The sequence below is a fragment of the Anguilla rostrata genome, chromosome 16 (assembly GCF_018555375.3).
Source record: "Anguilla rostrata isolate EN2019 chromosome 16, ASM1855537v3, whole genome shotgun sequence".
Lineage (NCBI taxonomy): Eukaryota > Metazoa > Chordata > Actinopteri > Anguilliformes > Anguillidae > Anguilla > Anguilla rostrata.
The window spans coordinates 27,968,504-27,989,083 of NC_057948.1; the positions used below are offsets into that span (position 1 = coordinate 27,968,504).

The window sequence follows — 20,580 nt, forward strand, 5'->3', positions numbered from 1 at the left end:
GCAGGCCGCTGCGGTGGGGGTGGGACAGGCCTCTCGGCGCAGTAATAAGAGAGGGACGGATCTTCACGCAGCGAGAGCGCCTCCCTCACCCGCAGCCCGACGCAGCCCCTGCGAGCGCCACGCCTCTCCTCCCCGCAGCCCGCGCAGACGCCCCCCTCCCCCCACCCGCCAGACCCTCCTCCAGCCCGCAGACGCCCCTCCCCTCCCCGCAGCCCACCTGCCCGCCCCCTCCCCGCAGCCCACGCAGACCTCCCTCCCCCACCCGCAGACGCCTCCCCTCGGCCGCAGCCCGACGCAGACGCTCCCCTCCCCTCACCCGCAGCCCAGCGCAGACGCCTCCCCTCACCCGCAGACGCCCTCCTCGCCCGCAGCCCGACGCAGAGCCTCCCCCTCGCCCGCAGCCCGCCAGACCCCTCCCTCGCCCCAGCCGGGCGCAGACCGCGCCGCGGGCTCAGGCACGATGCGGCGGGCCGCGCGCGATGCGCGTACACGCAGGGGCATGCTCTCGCAGCGCTGTGCTCTCGCAGCGCTGTGCTCTCGCAGGCAGCTCCCCCCTGTGAACACGTCCCCGGCTGTCTGTCTGGATCAGACGCAGCGGTAGGGCTTTCATGTCCTCCTCCAGCCCTCCTCTCACAGGAGGATGGCTCTTTCTCACATACCGGGGACAGATCTACCATTTTGGGGTTTCTGTTTAACATGACGGGGGGGGAGGAGTTATTCTGCATTGCGTCCCTTAGTGGTCACGTATTGATATTGCACATCTATTTTGGCGGCAACAACCCTGCAATTTCTGAGTGAGACCACCGCTGTATATTGCCGCACGATCACTGCATGGTTCCTTGATGAGCTCTGATGCAAGGTCATGCTGTACCTCTTCACAATGTCAAACAGTAATTCACTGAATGAAAAAACTATTAACAGAAAGATAGAACCATATGCTCTCTCTCTCATTTATATGTATATGTATATATATATACATATCTAACATCTAACGTCTAACATCTCATAGAATAGAAACAACCCACGACTGATACTTGGCAAATAGAGTCTTGTTTCTGGAACTACCAGTCGTAGGCTTTGGGTAGGTTCTACAACTTTACTGGGTACTACCAGGGCAAATTGACCATTCTTCCAAACAGAAATTCACCTCAGTGTTTGATTGTGCTGAAGGCAGCCGTGAGCATTCCCATGAGATGATGGATACACCCCACTGGAGCTGCTATACTCGAAGCACTTTTTCTGATACAGTCGTAGGTTTTGGGTAGGTTCACAGACCTCTTTTTAATCAGGCCAAGAATATTGTATTGTTCATACCAAACTTATTCATCCTCGAGAACATTTGTGCTCTGCATAGGCATGCAGGGGTTCCTTAGCTGCAATTAGTTCTCTACAATAGATGGCTCCTCTCTGCTCAGTCTACTCTTTCTGCTTGCATTCACCATTGTTTGGTTGTCGAACAATATACTTAGCCTCAAATGAGTCCCCCTGGTTCTTGGAATGTGAGAATGCTTATCTTTCATCTTCTTAATGATGGTCTTGACTGTGCTCCAAGAGAAAGTTAAACCCATTTAAATCTTTGTATACCCTCTGTCCTGACTTGTACCTTTCCACAAACGTCATTTCTGAGTTATTTTGAAAGCAACTTTACAATCGCAGTGAATATTTTGCTTTGAATTGCACCACCAAGCAGTGGAATCCTCTAGGAATAGCTGCCTTCATTCTGAAATAACAAAATCACTACGTTTGATCACAGGTGAAAGCTAATTAGCTTGGGTGTCATCTAAAAGATGGTTATATATGAGCAAATTTTTAATTGTAATTCTAAGGGGGTGTTCTGTCATCCAAATAAAGTTTTAATTTGAATTAACTTCCTGAATTTGGTAGAATTTTATTTTAGCTTGGGCTACTGTGTATAAATAAAGGTGGAAGAAGCCTAACTTGTTTTTTTATTTAGAAGGTGTAATGCAACAAAAGTTACACATTTTGAAAGTGGTGACAGACTGTACAGTTAAATATAAAACCATTGGTACAGTGACACTGTTTTTATTGTTTAGGCTCTGCACTCCAGAGTAATAAATCAATCAGAAACATAGCCAAAAGATTGAGTGTCAAAATCAACTGTTTGATTCACTGTTAGGAAGCAAAAATGCATTTTTGAGCTCAGCAGTGGCAACCCATCTGGAGGACCTAGGACACATATATATAACAGTCGGATCGCAAATATGAGAACAGTAATTGTCAAGGCATACATAAGCCACAGTGTATGTCTCAAATCGGCTTTGTGTGGTGGTGTCTGACCAAATATCTCTATACTGCTAATTTTGCCTTCAGTACTCCAGTTATGATCACCCTTCCAATACTAATAACAGCCTGTCCCTGGGTTTAAAGGCTTATTATCATATTGTGTGGATGATTGACAGTTGACCTTCACGCAAGTTTATAAAAAGCCAGTGGGACACTGCAGGTCACTGCCATGCCTGGGTGACACAGTATTAATACTAATCTGATAGCATCTCATACAATTAATCTATGGCCCCAGTCTGGACAGTATTTAAAGTGATAATGTTGCCGCATTTCTGGTTCTAAGCCGCTCATAGGACATCACTGATCGATCATCTGGCGTGCTTTTCCCTATGCCTGCTCTGTACTACAAAGACTGCAAGGGAAAAACCTTAATTGGTCTTAAATGTTTTAGTCTGGTTACGAATCCACAGCTTCATCCAGTTGAATTCTCTATTAATACCTTCTCATTAGCGGTCGAGACCGCTGCTGTTCTGTCTGTTGTGGAGAATCTGTTTTAGGAAAGTTTAGTTTTACAGCTATGGTGAGAAAACAAATGTGTGTTTTGTGTGATGGTATAGTCCCATGACTCTGGGGGCTCAGTTCGCTGGTACCATGGCAAAACTCAGTTTTTTCTTGAACGTTGGCAATCTGTTATGCCAGGAAACCATTTTAATAGTGACTTCTGCTCAGCTTCACAATGGCCGTGGCTGTTCAATGGCACTATGAGGGCGAGCTGAATTCTGTGAGAGGCCTTTCACGCATATTCACCTTCTCTACTTCATATAGTTCAATTGTTCATAGTCTGTACAATATTATATATCTACCAAGTGGCTTGTTCTGACTGGCCCATGCCTTTTTCCACTCCACCTCCCCACACCCTCACACCATATGTCAAAGTGAATTCTGCTGAGGACCCCATAGAAAAACAATTAGGTTGGGTGTCCTGGTTATCACTGTGTCTAGGTTTTATCACCTCTGAAGAAACAGCAGGACGTAAACTAATCACATAAGGAAGGCCCAGCATGCCTACACAACACCACTAGATTAGTATAGCCATTTGCATTCAAATTTGAATGCTGTGCTGTGAACTTACAGAAAGTATAATGCTGTGCTCAACTGAAATATCAATTTACTGTATTAATTCCCATGCAAGTAATATGTGGTGTGTCTTCCCATTTTGAAAAAAGATTTCAGGAGTACATAGAGGCAGGCTTTCTCACCCTTTTTTCTCTTTCTCTCTCTCTCTCTCTCCTGGTAGTTTCAAATTAATGACTGGTTTAATGTCTTATTTTTAGTTAATTATAAGTAGTGTGCCTACATTCATTAGAGAGCTATGATCTCTACTTGCGATTCTAATTGCTATATCTCCCGGTTCAATAAACTTATTTAATGTTAAACTGGCTACAGAGTTGGTTTTCACTTGGTTGATTCCAGCAGTTTACTGTTTGGTTGACCTTTCAAAGAATGTGGGATTGATTGATTATTTATATAGCATTACTCTATTGAGCATTGTGATTTAAATGTATTATTACATTTCACTAATGCGTAACCGTCCCATTTACTGCAATCATCTGAATGCATTGATGCTGACCTTATTTTTTTGAATCAGAATTCTGTGCAGCAGTATCAATCTGGATTGAGTTCTCCCAGTCCTGGCTATCGAAATCATCTGAACCACTAACTTTCCACCATTTAATGACTCTCTCCACATGCCAGCAACCAAAGAAGTCGTGTTACACAAGCAAAGAAAATGCTAACAAGTTAGTTTCCCAAAAGCATCTGCATGACTTCCCACCCCTAACCTCCAAAAACATTGCATGACCAAGTAGATGAGGTATGCAATATTGGAAGATGACGTCATTCAAATGTATACAGTGACATACTGACACTGTTCCAGTGATCCCAGTATTCTTGGACATAAATGTCCAGAGAAATACATGCAGCAACTTAGGCGGGGCTCCTCCCCCACTCCATGTGACAATATACCCTTCCAAAGAATGGAATTCTTATATCAGGAGCCCAGACAACCTTTGGAGAGATGAATGCCAGCATTCAGTCACTTAAGCCTGGGTGTTTGGAAATCGTGTGATGCTGGGACTGTGGGAACCACAGCCAGGTGAAAGGGTGTCCCTTTTTAACAGCTTAACATACAAACACTTTGTCACCTTCCATGCACCTTTAATGCAGTCTGGGGATAGCTTGCTGTATACGGTGTTACCATGGACTCTGTGGGATGGTGGAATAATTGAAGTAGCGGAAATGTTTGGGCTTTATTCCCAAACAGCCATTCATACCGTGACACACTTTCGATCCGTCACATGCGCTATTCAAGGATTTGCTCCTCATGACAGCGTTCTTAACAATGCGTTAATGTGTATTCAGGTCTTTTTAAGGGTCTCACTGCTGTGCTTCATAATTTCTTTTTTAAACAAATTTTGAAAATAATTGATAGGTGGTGGGATTCAAAGTAATATATTCAAACCAGTAGGAGCTGGTACGACCTTGAAAGGCACAATCCATTCTTGCCCTTGCCCTAAGGTATGGAATTTGGGGCACCAACAAGTTTCACACAGAAGCGTGCTCTCCTCCTCCTCCTGTTACACCATAGATACCCATGCAGCTGGCATGGTTGCAGTCTGTGTACCTCAGGAGAGTCATCCGACTCTTCGACATTGAGGGACCTGCTCAGAGTAGGCCCCTTTGTGCTGGATTATGAGAAGCATAGCATTTTTAAGAAGTGACAACGTTCTTACAGTCTTTCCTTAAATTTCAATGACAACACAAGAAATGTCCTGGTACCATTGTTCCGTTCACCTGAGTGGGGCTAAGGGAAGAAGAGCTTGCCTGCACAGGGGTCTGCAAAGAGTTTGAGTGTAAAGCAGGCAATATGTGACTTGCTGAGCACTGAGAGCTGTCATTGACTTGCATTAGTGCCATTTGGCAGATGATCTTATCCAGTGACATACACAATTTAACATTTTTTACGTGTGTATTTAAGCTATTCAAGTCGAACTCAAGGGCAGAACTGCATCGCCCTACCTGGTATTGAACCTGTAATCTTTGGGTTTCAAGGTCCACCAGCAACAAAAGGGTTCTCTTTCAGCTGTGTTCAAACAGGTTGCTCGTGTGCCCCTGTCTGAAATGTATTCGTATTTTTTGTACCATGAAGGCAAAACGTACATTTATCCATGCCCTCGACCCTTCGCCACACTCCGAAGATGACAAACGAGGCTATTGGGATTGAAGAACTACCTTTGGTCCTCCTCGGCTCTTACAATGTCAAGTGGTGCCGAGGGGCTGAGTAACTTGAGCAGCGTAGCTGAGCTTCTTAGGCTGCATCAGCTCTTGGCAAGGACCTCCCCAAGTCTGTCCTGTAGATAAGCCCAGTGAGGTTACTCTTGGCTCTTCCTGGGGTCTGACTGGGTTTTTCTGTAAAACTATGCGCAGTCAGTGATTTTTGCATAGTGCCACGCCCAACTGCCAGTGACATTGTTTCTAAGAACATTGCGTTCTTTCTGTTTGCTAAATGTCATTGGGGTGTATTTTCTGTTTTCTCATGTGAAATGTTATTTTCAGGCTGGCCATTTTTCAACTTATACATTTTTGTGTACATCCAGTGTACAATTTCTTTTCTCTTTTGTGAATAAACCTTCCATGTGGGTTGCACCTTGCTACACTGGGCATTGGTATCAAAGGTGGGCAGGTTTTGCATCAAATGATATGTCTGCGACAGAACAGTCAGACTGAATATGACTGGAATCATGATACGCACCTTAGTCCCCTGCGGATATGAGGAAGTTTTTTTTCTCTTTTTAATACAAATTTGCATTCTTATTTCAAATATAACGCTAAGAAAACCAAGCACAGTTGTACAAATTTGAACTGATTCGGGAAGATGGACCTAGTTTTGGAGATCATGCAAAGAAACAACCTTTCCTGACTGCGAGGAGAGCAGGGATTCAGCTCAGCACAAAATTACCCCTGCAGTGACGGATACTAGCCGCATAATAACCGTGACTCCTTATGCATATTAATATGAATATTCTGCATAATGTGAATCCTGTGTGACGCACACGACGGAATACAGAAAGCCTCGCCGCTCCGCTCTACCTTGCTGCATTTGAATAAAATAATTTATGTCGACATTCCTTCATACAGGGCTCTCCAATTAAACCCCCCCCCCCCCCGCACACCGTTTTAACTCATCTCGCCCCCACCCAGTCTCGCCCCCCTCCCCACCCCCCCCCCCCCTCCTTGGGCAGCCTCTTTCTCATGCGTGCGTTTCCATGGAACATACGGCAAAGGTGCGTGATCCCAAACGACGTCCTCGTTACCTCCCCTCTCCTCAAAATCGGAGCTTTTGGAAGGACTACAGCGACATCTGCATGATTCGAGGCTAATACCCAGCATGCCGCAGCCTGGCAGCCCCGCTCGCCTCCCGCCCGGGCAGGCTGCCGCAGCCCTACAGCGCTCATTACGGGAATTAATAAACACGGCTAATTGCGCGGCGCTCGAAACCCATTTAAACTGAATATTCGTACCGCGTCCCTGGGGGGGTACGCCCAGGGAGCGTCGGGGACGGGGGTGGGGAGAAAGGGGTGAAAGTTGGGCACTAGCGGCGACATACGACTCAGAAATGGGTAAAAACATGAGTGGGATGCTTTTTTAAATTTTTTTTTTTTTTTTTTTTTGAAAGACACCACTAAAAATCAATGCTCAGGTAAGGTTTTTTTTTTTTTAAATCTTCCGTTTGGTTTCTTTGTTTTTTTTGTTTGTTTTGTTTTTTGTTCCGCCGTTTTAGTTTCATTCCACATGGTGGAAGTTCTGACTGAATACTTTCACGAAAATCCATGTGAATTTCTTTAGCATCCCTTTTGTTCCGCTGAATATATTAGGCTGGGTAGGGGGTTACTGCCAGCCCAATGGGACGTTCCCCCTGCTTTACAGTGTGCAAGCTGTACCCCTCAATTAATAGTGGGTGCATGTGTGTACGTCTAGGGAGTCAACAATGCCCCCCTTGTGTCCCTCACAAAAGGACCCCAAACCAGACGGAGGGGGAGGAAAGCCGGCGTTCTGGAATCCGAAACAATGGATTAATTGCTTATTATGATTTAATACAGCCAATCAGGATTCAGGCAAGCGTACTAATTTGCGCATTAATTACAAAGTCTGTTTTTGGGCCAGGAGGGAAGTAGCGAAGGGGGGGGCCAAGGGCTAGTTTTTGTTTTGTCTATCCCGGGAAAAGAAGGCGAAAAGCTACGACAGGATGCCCCCGGCCATTCCCACGCTCGCTCCCGTGCCGCGATTTTGGCATCGCCCGCTGCCCACCCCGTCCTCTCCCCGTTTGAACCTTCATGAAATAATATTAAAATGTACAGCAAATTTATAATATTGTATCATATTTCTAAGTGTTTGCCAATGACTTCCATCTTCAACAGTATGTGCATCCACATTGTGAAGATCACAGCATCCTGACAACAACAAAATGTGCAAAAAATTCTAACACTTCTCTGCACTGTTTAATAAAACAGACAAAAAAAAGGCACACAATTTGTAGAATCCAGAGGAACATGTACAATGTGTACATGTAGCGCATACACAAATGCACGTATATGTATTGTGTGCCTCTGCCGTTTCCTCACTAAGATTGCGAGACCCGCAATTAATCCCAGTTGAAAAGGCTGAGAGCGCCCACATTTTTAATTAACGTCAAATTAAAACGAGTTGGCAGGTTGCCGGAAAGCGGGCACGCTGCTTTGAATATTGCCACCGAATAATGAGTCGTTCTTTCTCTTTTTTTTTTTTTTGTACTTTGTGCTCCTCCAATCTCGCTCCCTCGCTCTCCGCTGCCAGTTGCCACAGTGCCTTAGCGATTTAATGATATGCAAATGAAATATGCATAAAACCATTCTGCTCTGCGATGATTAAGCACTGAGGACATTAGCCGGTGCCCCGCCACAGTCTCTGTTGTTGTCTCTCTTGCTCTATTCCATCTCGCCCGCCCGCCACCGACGCCACAGTAGCAAGCCTTAACCGTAATAACGGCAATAACTTAAGAACTCGGATCATTTTAATAATGGCAGTAATATCCAAAAGAACAGGAAAAATCCCAGCAGTGTGTCTCCATCATGGTTTTTTTTTTTTTTTTTTTTTTTTTGTAAGATCCAGCCAGGGTATGCGATGTCCTTGCAGGAGAGAGACGTGATGTAGAGTGGAGGAGACCAGCTTTTCCCTGAGAGAGGACTTGAGGATAGCAGCATTGGCAGGCATTGCAGAAGATATTCTGTGGTTGTTTGCCAGTAGTGTGGCATTATATGAATGCAGGCTGATAGAGAAGGAGGAAAAAAAAATCCCCCTTTCATTTCTTTCTGTCTCTCCCTCCCTCTCTCCTGCACTCTGTTGCAAGCACTCCTCATTTTTTTTTTTTCCTTTTTGTAATCCATTTGTATAATGAAGACGTGGCGTAATTAACATCCCCCATGGAATTAAAATAAAAGGCCGATGATCCAAACCTCATTAGCTCAAAAAAATTATAATTTCCGCTCACGTTCCGCGGCGAAGAGTTTTTAAAAAAAAAGCGTAAATTACGAATTAAATCGTTAATTGTATATGTTACGATCGCATCTTGAGCGGCATCGGCGAAGATGCCCAGAAAGATGCCATCCTTTCCCTAATCTATCCTTACTGGTGGCAGCCTTGGCTCTGTCATTTTGGTGGTAATGTCCAAGCAGTGCAGGAGCGCAAAGATCTTATAGTCCCTCCCTTTGGAGGACTTCTTCAATTATTTATAATCCACAACCGTGCCCCCCTGTCCAACAGAAACAGAGAAGGTGAATGACAAAAAGTTTTGGGTATCCAGTTGTGATGATGATCAGCGGCTGGGTAATTAAATCCCCGCTAATTGCGGTTTTAATTTTTTCCCCGTGCTTTTCCCTCCAATGAAAGAGAGTAAATTGTATTCCTCCATGTTCCGCGCCGCAGTGGCGCCCATCCTTGGCTCTGTGCCCGATGCCAGCGGACCATGCGGGAACCACGGCTTCCTTCCCCAGCCGCCCGGCGTCCAGACCCGCAGCCGACCGGTTGGTACCTCCGCGTCGCGTCCGTGCCCGTCGGGTCTAGCCCCCCAAAAAAGATGCAAAGGGAAAAAAAAAAAAAAAAAAAAAGAAAAACACGGGGAAGGGGGAGTTTTGGTAGTTCTTTGGTTGGTTGGCAGGCAGGGGGCAAAAAAAAAGAAGAAAAAAGAATGAGGGATGGGGGTTGGTGAAAGAGTTCCCACAAACCCCCCCCCCACCCACCCACCACCCCCCTTTTTTGCAGAGCCGGGTTCGCCCGGCGGGTACCTCCTCCCCAGTGCATCTGCTGCCGGGGCTGCCGTCTCGTCCCCCTGTCTTCTGTGCCCCCTTCATGGACTTCCAGCTCGTCTGTTGTCTGTGTGGCATCTCCCCGCTTGTCTCCCATACTGGTGGATGCTGTATAGAGTCTACAGTCTGAGCCATTCATCTCCCTGGTGATTGCTGTGAATGTAGATAAATCGCACACACTCTTCCCTGCCCGCCCGCCTGCCTGCATGCCTGCCTGCCTGCCTGCCTTAGCTCTGCCTGCTGCTCCAATAGTTTCATATTTTCTCTTCTTCTTATTTTTTCTTTTTTTTTTTTTTTTTTACGAAGTTGAGCTTGCCGGTGTTCTTCGAACGCACCTGGAAGATACCATAATGTGCGTTCGATGTACGTACATAAGCCAAACAAATGAAAACAAAAAGCGTTAAAAAAAAAAAAAAAAAAACTGTCTGAATTTGCTGTTCATTAGTATTCATCCTCATGTTTTTCCTCTTTGTGAGTGTGTGTGTGTGTGGGTGTGTGTGTTTGTGAGCCTTTTGTAAACAGCTGCCAGTGAGTCGTTGGCACGGTCCCTGAGGTCCTCTCTTCCCTCCTTCTGTCCTGTCGTGAGCGGGCGATTGGCAGATTGGCAGCATCTGTGGCAGCGCTGCCCATGGCAGCCGATCTCCACCGCGGTCGCTGACAGGCGACTTTACGGTCTTGTTGTTCGTGTTTTGGGCGATTGTGCGGTTGCGGGCAGCGGGGGAGGTGTTGGCACAAAAACCGCGCCAGCTTTTTACGCCCTCCCTCCAAATAGCCTGGCTCGCTGCTCGTTCTCTCGTCCTTTCTCTTTCATTTTGTTTGTAATCCGCCCCGCTCCCGTCCGCTGAAGCCGCCATGCTAATTAGCAGAGCAAACTTTTGTTGTTGTAATTAGTTGTCAGGAGCATTATCTTTGTTTGCTCTTCTCCTTCTTTATCTTTGTTTACCGACCCGCGCGCACGCCAGCGCTGATTTGTGTTCGTTCGCCGTGTGCCATCTCTCCGACCCCCCTCCATCTTTCCTCGACAGATGCCACCGCGTAGCCGTTGGCACACGGCAGCGCGTCCGCGGGCACAAACGCGCCGCAGTCCCGACGTCGCTCCGAAGTTTTCCTGCGAATCGGTGAAACGGAAATTCTGGAATTCTGAGGTTGCCCTCTTTGTCGTTCGCGCCGTCCCGGAGCGCGCCACATCTGCCAGTGCGAGCGCGTTGGCATAGTGTCCGCCAGCTGGCTGGTTGCCTGGCACAGAGATTGGCGCTTGAGAGAGAGAGAGAGAAAAAGAGGGGGTGAGAGAGGAAAAGAGAGGGAGGCGCTTCTTCTCCTTCCACCTCCCACCACCGCGCCCCCCCCCCCCCCCTTTCCCACACCATCAGCCACCCCCAGGACAATGCACCAGCAGCCAGAAGCAAGTTTTTCCATGTTTTTTCTTCCCTTCTTCCAAATGGTTCCCCTGGCAGAGTTCTGCGATTCTCCATCGAAGCAGAGTCACAGCCGGTATTAGAAAAAGAGGGAAAAAAGCCTCAAAACTTGTCCAACCACAGTCCTACTCGCCACCCCTTTCCCCCCAAAGCAGCTCTGCCCTGTCCACCTTCGGGCCAAAAATTCCAACGCTTTTGTTGCCCTTCACGTTGGTTGAAGGCGATGCCGCAGTTTCAGGAAGCTGATTATTCCCGTCACCTCGTGGTAGTTTTAGGCTGAAGCTGAGCTTTTCGCTTAGTAACTCTTGCCAGTCCCTGTTATCTTTTTATATGTGCTGCAATCTACCCCCGCCACGTCTAAATACACTGCCCTTCCTTTGCCAAGCGCAAGCAAACAGGGCGGGTGGTGCCGTCGTCTCCACCGCCACGTCTACCCGCTTTCTCCTGCGAACGAACACTAACCCGCCTTGGTGCTACCACAGAATGGATGGCACCTTGCCAGCTTCTCGCTGCCATCATCCGTATTCGTAGCTTGTCTCGCTCGTACCCCTCCCCCCTCCGCTCTCGTACCCTTCCCCCCTCCTCTCTCGTACCCTCCTTCTCTCTCTTACCACCCGCCCTCTCTGCCTTCTTCGCTTGCCCCCCCCCGCCCCAACCTTTTTGTTATATAGGCTTGACATTAATTAACATACGGGTTAATTGATTCTAAAGGCTGATGAATTGCTCTTAACGTTTCCCACAAGGTGGCTAGCCCGCTGCTTGCCCGCTGCTTGCCCGCGCGCCCGCCCCTTCTACCTGGCACTGCTCTGCGCGTATGCCCTGCCTGTCCTCCATGTTGGCGCTGGTGTAGAGCAGCCCTTCAGCCCTGACTGCTGCTGAGTCCCTACTGTACTGTACGCTGTGAGTGATCCCTGGCTGCTCATTGGACTATAGCTGATCGCAGTTGACGTCTTGCTGTCTGATCCCAACGCAGGATGTTGCGCTGGCATTTTGTTATAAATAATCAAAGTCCTCCCGCGAGCCCCCACCACTCTCTCCCCCCTTTTCCTCTCTGTCCTTCTCCTCCCTCTTCCACCCTCCCTCCATCTCTGAGTCGGTAAACTCCACACCCGCGTGCTCCAGCACACACTATCGCTGACACATTTCCCCCTCCTACCTTCTCAGCAGCCCTGTCAGCTCATATGCTTCTCCACATTTTTTTTTTTACAGTTCACAAGGTGTCAGGGTTTAGGTTTGGGGTCAAATTAAAGTTGTAAAAAGACGAAGTAGGGAATTTTTTTTGTATCTTTTGAAACTGTTGATGTTGCTACATAGGCAATAAATTATCCTGTTGTTTTCTGTTACCTGGAAACCATGCAGGGTATTAGCAGAAATTAGCTAAAATCGCTATATATAATTGAGTGATAATTGCGACTGCATTCATTACTTTCTTTTAATTTATTTTATAAAAAATCAAAATAAAAAAATTGGAAGTTCCAGAACCGATGAGGTTAAAAGCAGGTGGCAGTACTGCCTTTAATTATTTAATAAAATGCCCCCTCTCCCCCAACCAAAGACTTCCCACAGTTGTTAATTAGCCAGGCTGCAGCCTGCACTAATGGGTGAGGCCGTTCAGTCTCATTAAGGGAAAGAAACAGGCACACTGGCAAACAGGCGCTGAGCAGCCGTTTTTACACTGAATTCTCTGCTCTACGTCTTCATTGTTTGATTTTTCTCCTCCAGACTATACAACTTTACTTCCTTCCCTTTTTATTTGTGTTAAGACTTCCATTTGCATTTTCTGTACTTACGGTTACTGAAGGTTATGTGGTTTTCGCACAATTTCCCCCTCTTTTGGCTTCTCTCCTGTCTGTACCCTCGATGACTCTGGGAAATAGTGTTAAGTTCGGCCACTGGCATACTGTTCTGTGGGTCTTGGATCGCACAATTCTTTTCCCCCTTTTGTTTTTTTTTCATTATTTAAATGAAAAGGAGCATGAAACAACTGAGGCAACAAGAGGAATCCATTATGCAAATGGCTGCTATTTGCATAATGTCTTATGCCAGGAATATGCAAATGAAGCGTATAATTTATGAGTGCCTGTGTCTGTCTCAAAGTGTTCCCATAACTTACAAAGAGGAGTTTTTTTTTTCTCTTCCTCTCTTCTGTCTTTCCCTGAGCTGGCACAGGCGACGCGCACACACACACACACACACACACCCATACAAAACAACCACACGCTGTATTCTCACAAAGAGTGTGTGTCTGTGTATCTGAGGGTGGGAAAAACCTTGCTTTCAGACTAAGGCGGGGGTGTGTGGTGTTGAGGGGTATGTATAAACAAGGGACCCATAAATCCCCCCAACATCGCAACAGTAGCAGAAGCTCATTTTCTAAAACAACCACAAAACGAAATAAATTAAAAGACAAAAACCGACCTCGCGGTGGGAGGTGGGGACTGGCCGTTCTTTTTCGCACTTTTTAAAAAATTATTGGAGAAGCTTGCGGTTGGCCCTTTTTTTTGCTTTTTTATTTATGTTCGTTTACGAAGAGCTGATTGCCGTTGTTCTTGTGGTGGTGTTTAGGAGGAGTCTGTCTGCTTGTGAGGGTGGCAGCGTTGGGAAGGATCCGGGGAGAAGAAACTGTATGTGAAGGTGTGTGTGTACACGTGCGTGTTTGTGTTTGTGTGTGTGTGTGTGTGTGTGTGTGTGTTTTTGAGTGTGTGCGTGCTTGTGTAGTGTGTCCTGTGTGTACGTGTGTACGTGTGTGTGTGTGTGTGCGTGCTTGTGTGTACGTGTGTCTATGTACGTGTGTGTGTGTGTGTGCGTGCGTGCGTGCTTGTGTGTACGTGTGTGTACGTGTGTGTGTGTGTGTGTGTGTGTGTGTGTGTTTTTGTGTGTGTGCGTGCTTGTGTGTACGTGTGTCTGTGTACGTGTGTGTGTGTGTGTGTGCGCGCACGTGTTTGTGTGTTGTGCACGTTAGGCAAAGCCTCCCCCTGCCCCATGAGTGCCAGAGCCCGCCGCCCGCTGCCCAGCACGGCTGCCGACGGCGGGGAGGAAACCCGGAGGAGACCCGGCGTCTTCTGTCGTCTCATCTCTGCAGAGCCTGTTTTTCCCCCTCTGCTCTCCCGACGTGTCTTCAGACGCCTCTTTATCCTCGGCTTATTATAATCACCGGCCTGGTTTGCATACTTGATCTTATGTTAATGTCTCCGGTGACAATAATACATTGTCGCAGAGACAAAGCATGGGAAAAACCAGGGAAAAGGCAGTTCTTGTGCCCGTATTTCAGTCTAGTCTAGTCTAGTCTAGTCTCGGGAGCGAGCGAACTCAGTTTTGTTCCGCAGTTTCCCGGATTCTTTTTCAGGGCCTCTTCTTCAGGATTACAAAACATCCTTTTTTTTTTTCTTTTTTTTTTGCTTCTTCATCTTCCTCTCTTCGTTTTATCCCGCGTTTGGTTCCCTCGCGTCGCCGTGTCGGAGTGTACCCCAGCGAGTGCCACCGGGCCGGCGGGCACGGAGACGGAGACTGGCACTGCCAGCCCCCGCCGGACCCCGCGGGGCATCAGCTGCGTCCCGGCAGGGCTGGCATCAGGAGGACGGAGCGGAGATACGGGGAGGGAGCTGGCACGGGTGCCGCGGCGCTTGTGTACGTGCGTATGTGTGCGTTAGTGTGTGTGTGTGTGTGTGTGTGTGTGTGCGCTCTTTCCAGAGCGCGCGTGTGTGTGTGTGTGTGTGTGCGTTTGTGTGTGCTTCTGTGTGTATGCGTTTGTGTGTGCTCTGTGTGCACTTTCCAGAGCATGTCTGTGTGTGTGTGTGTGTGTGTGTGTGTGTGTGTCTGTCTGTGTGTGTGTGTGTGTGTGTGTGTGTGTGTGTGTGTGTGTGGTGTTGTGTGTGTGTGTGTGTGTGCTGTGTCTGTCTGTGTCTGTGTGTCTGTGTGTGTCTGTGTGTGTGTGTGTGTGTGTGTGTGGGCTCCTCCGCAGTACCTCCTCCAGAAACGCTGCTCCGGTGCTGGGTATTGCCTTCACTCCCGCGCTACCGGCAGGCTGCTCCTGCAGGAGAATGTGGAGCACCATCACCATGCTCAGGACAGAGAAACGACAGCTGTGCTCCAGAGGGGTGCCCGCTGCCCTCTCGGTCCGCCCTGGCTCTGCCGCCGCGGTTCACGCAGTGTGGGGATCCTGCTTCTGCCGTTATTAATTTGCTGGTCGAGATCGTTTTCCAAAGCCATTTAATTCAGAGGATCTTGTGGTGACTCCATTTTGTCCGCTCTGTGCACATTTACAACACGCAATTATTCTGTTTTGTTTGCGTTATTTCCGGGGAAGCTGTTTCGTAAATTGGCTTTTAATTTTTACATAATTAAGATGCAGACCGTCATTAGTCCTGCGTATGTAAATGAAAAGAGAATGAGGGCATTTTAAATGAAATCAAAATGCTCTCACGCAGACATGTGGACTTATATGCTTAAAACGTTAGCTTTGATGAAACATTCAGATATACATGCTGTTTGAAAAAAAAATGGAATAACATTTTCATCTTTATTTTCTGACTGCTCAGTACCAAAGTAGATTTCTCAATACCAAAGAAATAAAAATGTTTCTTAAATTAAAAAAACTAAAAATGCAAGAATGATTATGTTTTTCAAGCTGCAATACCAGATCTTTCATTTAAGAAGTTGCTCTCAAGTTCCCAGAAAGAAAACTTTTTTTTTCCTTTTCCTTAATATTGGTCCTGTTCGAGATTGCTTTTGGTTGTATTAACTTTAATGATTTTAATGTTTTTGAATGCGTATTGTCTTCATTATATCATATTCTATATTTAATGAAGTATCATTGTGAAGCATTTAAATGTAGCTTATTTATGTATTTACATTAAATACATTCAAATCTAAATTTAATTTTCTAAAAAAAAAAAACTATGAAGTTAATTTAAAGAAAAAAATAGTATAGTATTTAGTATTTAAGTTCTTGACATGTTCCCAGTAATGCTATAGGCGCTTGGATATCCACATATACAGATATTGAAATGGGATTGTGCCTAGAAACAAAAGAAAAGAACTTCAGAACTTTTCAGAATGATGCTTTTCAAGTGTAAAAAATGCCAAATATTGTTGCAAATTCAAAAGCACTTTTAAGTAATAGCACGAAGATTGTATACATTCTTATTTATTTTTGTTTCATCTTCCTACCTTCAGCCTTTTCTGTGTTTGCTTGTTTTGCATCCCTGTGCTCAAAGTGTACCTCTGGCAATGCCAGCTCTTGTGACAAATGAAAGGGTTTTAAATTTGGTTATAAATTTTTTGTTTTTTTTGTGCGTGCATGTCTGTTTGTGAGAACAAATAGCTGAATCCACCAAGAGTGCTGTACTAACTAGTAAGCGACTTTGATATAAAATTCAAAGGAATGGAATTTTATAGATCCTAATGGCTGCCTCGTTTGCCTTGACTTTCTTATTTTTCACAAACAAAAATGAAAGCAGTTCTTCAGTGTGGCAAGGACACAGACAGCTGGTACCATTCAGTCAAGCATTTTCATGCCAACAGCAAACTCAGGACTATTAAATCTACTGTGTAAATGGATTGAATATTTATGCAAACTATTGCACTTGTCGTCGACTTCCCTTGTAGTCAGTTAACTTGTTGCTCCATGGCTTGCTTTCTTCTTGTATATTCTGCTTGCAGAAATACTTGCGTCCTCCCTAAGATGTCATACTTAATAGGGTAAATCGGGAAAATCACATCCTGGACAGTCTACATGGATGAATTCTTTATGATGCAGTTTGTGGAGACCTCTTAGATGGGTTCATGTTTTGCAGCCTACTGTTTTGAACAAGGCATACGTTGGTTGCTGCCAACCTGTGTCTTTCAGTGTGTCTACCCTGCCAACATCAGAATAAGAATGGCTGGTCCTTGTATTTGTTCCATGTGTTTTCCCCTGCAGTCAGGATCATGTCGGCACTCACCAGTAGTTGATCTGGTCCCATAAAAAATCTCATATTTCAGAGTAGCATATTAGTCTGTGATCCAAACCTGCAGTTCTAAATGTTCTGCCTTTATTACAAACATGTAGACTCTTGTAGACTGTTTCTGTTTTGCATTTCTGCGTTTTATATGCGCAAATGCGTATGGCTGTTTTTCTTTGTAATTCTTTTTATGTGTTCTATATTACTATATATACTCTACATTTTATGTCTATTGGCATTTGTAAGTATGAACATTGCATGTCCTTTAGGGTCTGAATTACGTCTGATTATAAAGTTTGTAGCACAATAAGAGCAGGAATCTCAACCCATACCGTACATCTGAATGAATAGGCTTGAAAGAGATTTAAGGAAAAGGGTTTGCGGTAACATGTCCAGATAATCCTTCTGCAGCTTCCCATTCAGTGCCTTATTTTTGATTTTTTTTTTGCTACCATGCTACATGGGGTTAAGCTGAGTGTAGCCTATTATATTTCACTGTATGGGAAGCTGAGAGACCTGATTATATCTTCCCCTTCACCAGACCCCTGCAATCTTGCATTGGCATGGTCCATTCTTGGAGCTGGCCTTGTCAAAGTTCAACTGTTTCAGTTGCTGGGGGACTAATGCTGCTACATCATATCAGATTTACTATACTATTGCGATTTGACAATTGTATAAATGCATGTTCATTAAAAATGTTTGAATTACTGCCTTCAGAAAGTATTCACCCCTATTAAACTTATTTTTCCTGTTGCACTTTAATATTTTCATGAATTGAAATACTATTTTTTATGGGATAGGCTCCAGCCCACCTGCGATGCTGATTGGGTTTAGGAAAATTGATGGATGGATGTACATTTGTCATTTGCGAAAGTATTAACCCCCCGAGAGTCAGTATATTGTAGATAGCCCTTTGGCATTACAACTCTGAGTCTTCTCAGGTATATCTGTATGAGCTGTACACTTTTAGATTTTGAAATATTTATCTGTTCCTTCATGCAAATTTGCTCCAGCTGCCAAATAGATGGTGGACATTTCAGATTTCATTTCAGGTTTTTAATTGGATTTAAGTCAGGGCTCTTGCTTGACCTTTCAGGAATAATGTCTTTGTTTCTAAGCCACCCCTCTGTCATTTTGGGATGTGCTTTGGGTCATTGTCCTATTGTAAGACATGAATCTTCACCCTAAATGTTGACCCTTCACCCTATTTGCAGACTGGAGCTGGTTCTCCTGAAGGATTAAATTTTAGTTGTTTTATTTGGTTGCATCCATCTACAAGCTAATGGGTACAAGCTTCATAGTCCCACCTGTTGAAAAGCAATCCCATAGCATGGTGCTGCCACCACCATGGTTGATGGTAGGGATGATGATGGGTTTACCTGGGTAATGGGCTCTGTGTTTGCTTTGTGTCAGACATGGTGTTTTGCTATCAGGCCAATGCCACCGCTCTACCAAAGAGCCCATAACTTTGTAGTGCTGAAGAGATGGTTATTCTCTGGACCGTTTCTCAGGTTTCAGCAGATGATCTCTACGACTCTGTCAGTGATGTAGCTGGCCTCTCGATCGCTTTTCTGACAATTTCCCTTCTCGTCAGGGTGCTCAGTTTGAAACGGATTTGACTTTATAACTTGACAAAACTAGAAGTACTCAGTGGGAGAGAAAGCTTTTCAGAATCCTGTATCTTACGGAAGATTCCAGAAGCCTGGATCTGCTTCCCTGGAGCAGTGGCTGGGCCCTGTGCAGATGCAGTTTCTGTGGACCCCCTTAAAATTGTAGACCAAACTTATTAGTCCATGCCTTTTGAGGGCCCTCCACCCCCACCCCCTTGCCTTGGGGCCCTGGGTAGTTAGTTCCACTATGAGGATTCCAAACAGAGGACCAGTGTTATAAAATTAAATACAGAAGTTATTTTGTTGAGTGTATCAAACACACACAAAGGGAATAAACTTGAAAAGCTTAGGCTAACTTATTAACAAGCTATTTCTTACTTAGCAGGAAATACGTGAGTACATCCAAAAATCTTTTTGCAGGTTCTAGTTCAAGAATAAACAACTGAAAAATGATGTTTGCACTCTGCATAATGCTCCTAAAAATGTTTATTTCAGAAATGAGGCAACCTTTTGATCTCATGATAGATGACGTAAAATAAATACTGTCTTTCCTTTCATGTTTTTGAAATAAACAGTTTTTGGAGCATTTTGCAGTATGTGGACATCTCATCCCATCTCCATCTTGCTGTTTTCTACATAAGAGTAGCTGCCCTTTAATAATGGCAAAGGAGTTTCAGTGTTTCAGGTAGTGTATTTCTGAAGTTGGAAATCCAAAATTATTTCCACGCACGTGTATCCACATTTATTTTGATTTGTTAAAAAGGAGTGACCCTTTGTTTGTGAAAGCACACAAATGCTGCAAAGTATAATGCATTTAAGTCTTTGCAAAAAAATCAATTTGCCCTAATGATCATGAATATATCAGTATAAAGAGCATTATTTTTGCAGAGGCTTTTTTGATCAGTGTGTACACATTCGCGTATTCGTCTTATGGATTTCGATGCCCTTGTGGTTGCAATTAGTTTATTGAAATGATCAGATGACACTAATGAAAATGTGTGTGCTGCTACCAGTCTGTCCCTGCGTGCTTTCATCCTGTAAAATGAGAAGAGTCATCGAGTACTTCAGATTGGCTCATGAGTCTGTTTTGCAGTCAGTTCATTTATTACATTAATTTGATTTGCTTCTCATTGTACATTCCACACTGTTTTATTGTTTAAGGCAAGCGTTTCAGCTGGTGTCTGTTTCAATGATAATATTCGCAATGCGGACAATTTCTCTGGAGGAAATGCTCTTTATTGAAAATGAGGATACAATATTTGATTGGTTCTCTGTATATGTCTAGATGCAGTGCAATACCACAGTCTTTTCAAAAACATGAGAAACTTGAGTCCCTCTGTTGGGATAACTAGTTGATGGTTGGACACTTATTGGATTGAAGTATAGGATCGGGTGTTTTTAATAAGACATGGCTGTTTCATCAGTATCACTAACATAAACATTGGCTTGATGAGGAGGATAATTAACACATTATGAAGAGTAAAGCAATTTATCTTATTTCTGTTGAACAATAAGCTCAAAACAGCCTCCTCACATTCTTTATCAGTTTATCAATTTTATTAAAAATATTCATGGTTGAATGAACTCTCAGGTGTCCTGAATAATCTGAAAAATGCATTTTACATGTTTTAATGGTAAAAAGTGTTTAGAAGTCAAACATGATTGTCATAAATTTAATAGTAGTTGTAGTTGCATACAAGCCATTAAAACAATTTATATCACAAATATAATAATGTTTGCAGAAATAAAGTCTGCTTAAAAATATTTAAGTAAAATATATTTTTGATACTTCACAACATATGTGCAAATGCTGCGACAGCTAATCTCACCAATTGATTGAACTGATTAAAAAAATAATTGTTTTAAATTTTGACACACTGATTAGTCAATATAATAATTTAAGGTCTTTTCCCCTATGTCTGTCAGTGAACAGGTGCTTTTTATCGCTTTGGGGAACTGATTTTAATAG

General features: G+C 44.6%; 1 long non-coding RNA gene across 2 annotated transcripts in view; it reads left to right on the forward strand.

Moving 5' to 3' along the window:
* LOC135242282 (uncharacterized) overlaps window positions 1-20,580 on the forward strand; it is an 80,214-nt gene that overhangs the window by 17,761 nt on the left and 41,873 nt on the right. The window lies entirely within an intron of this gene.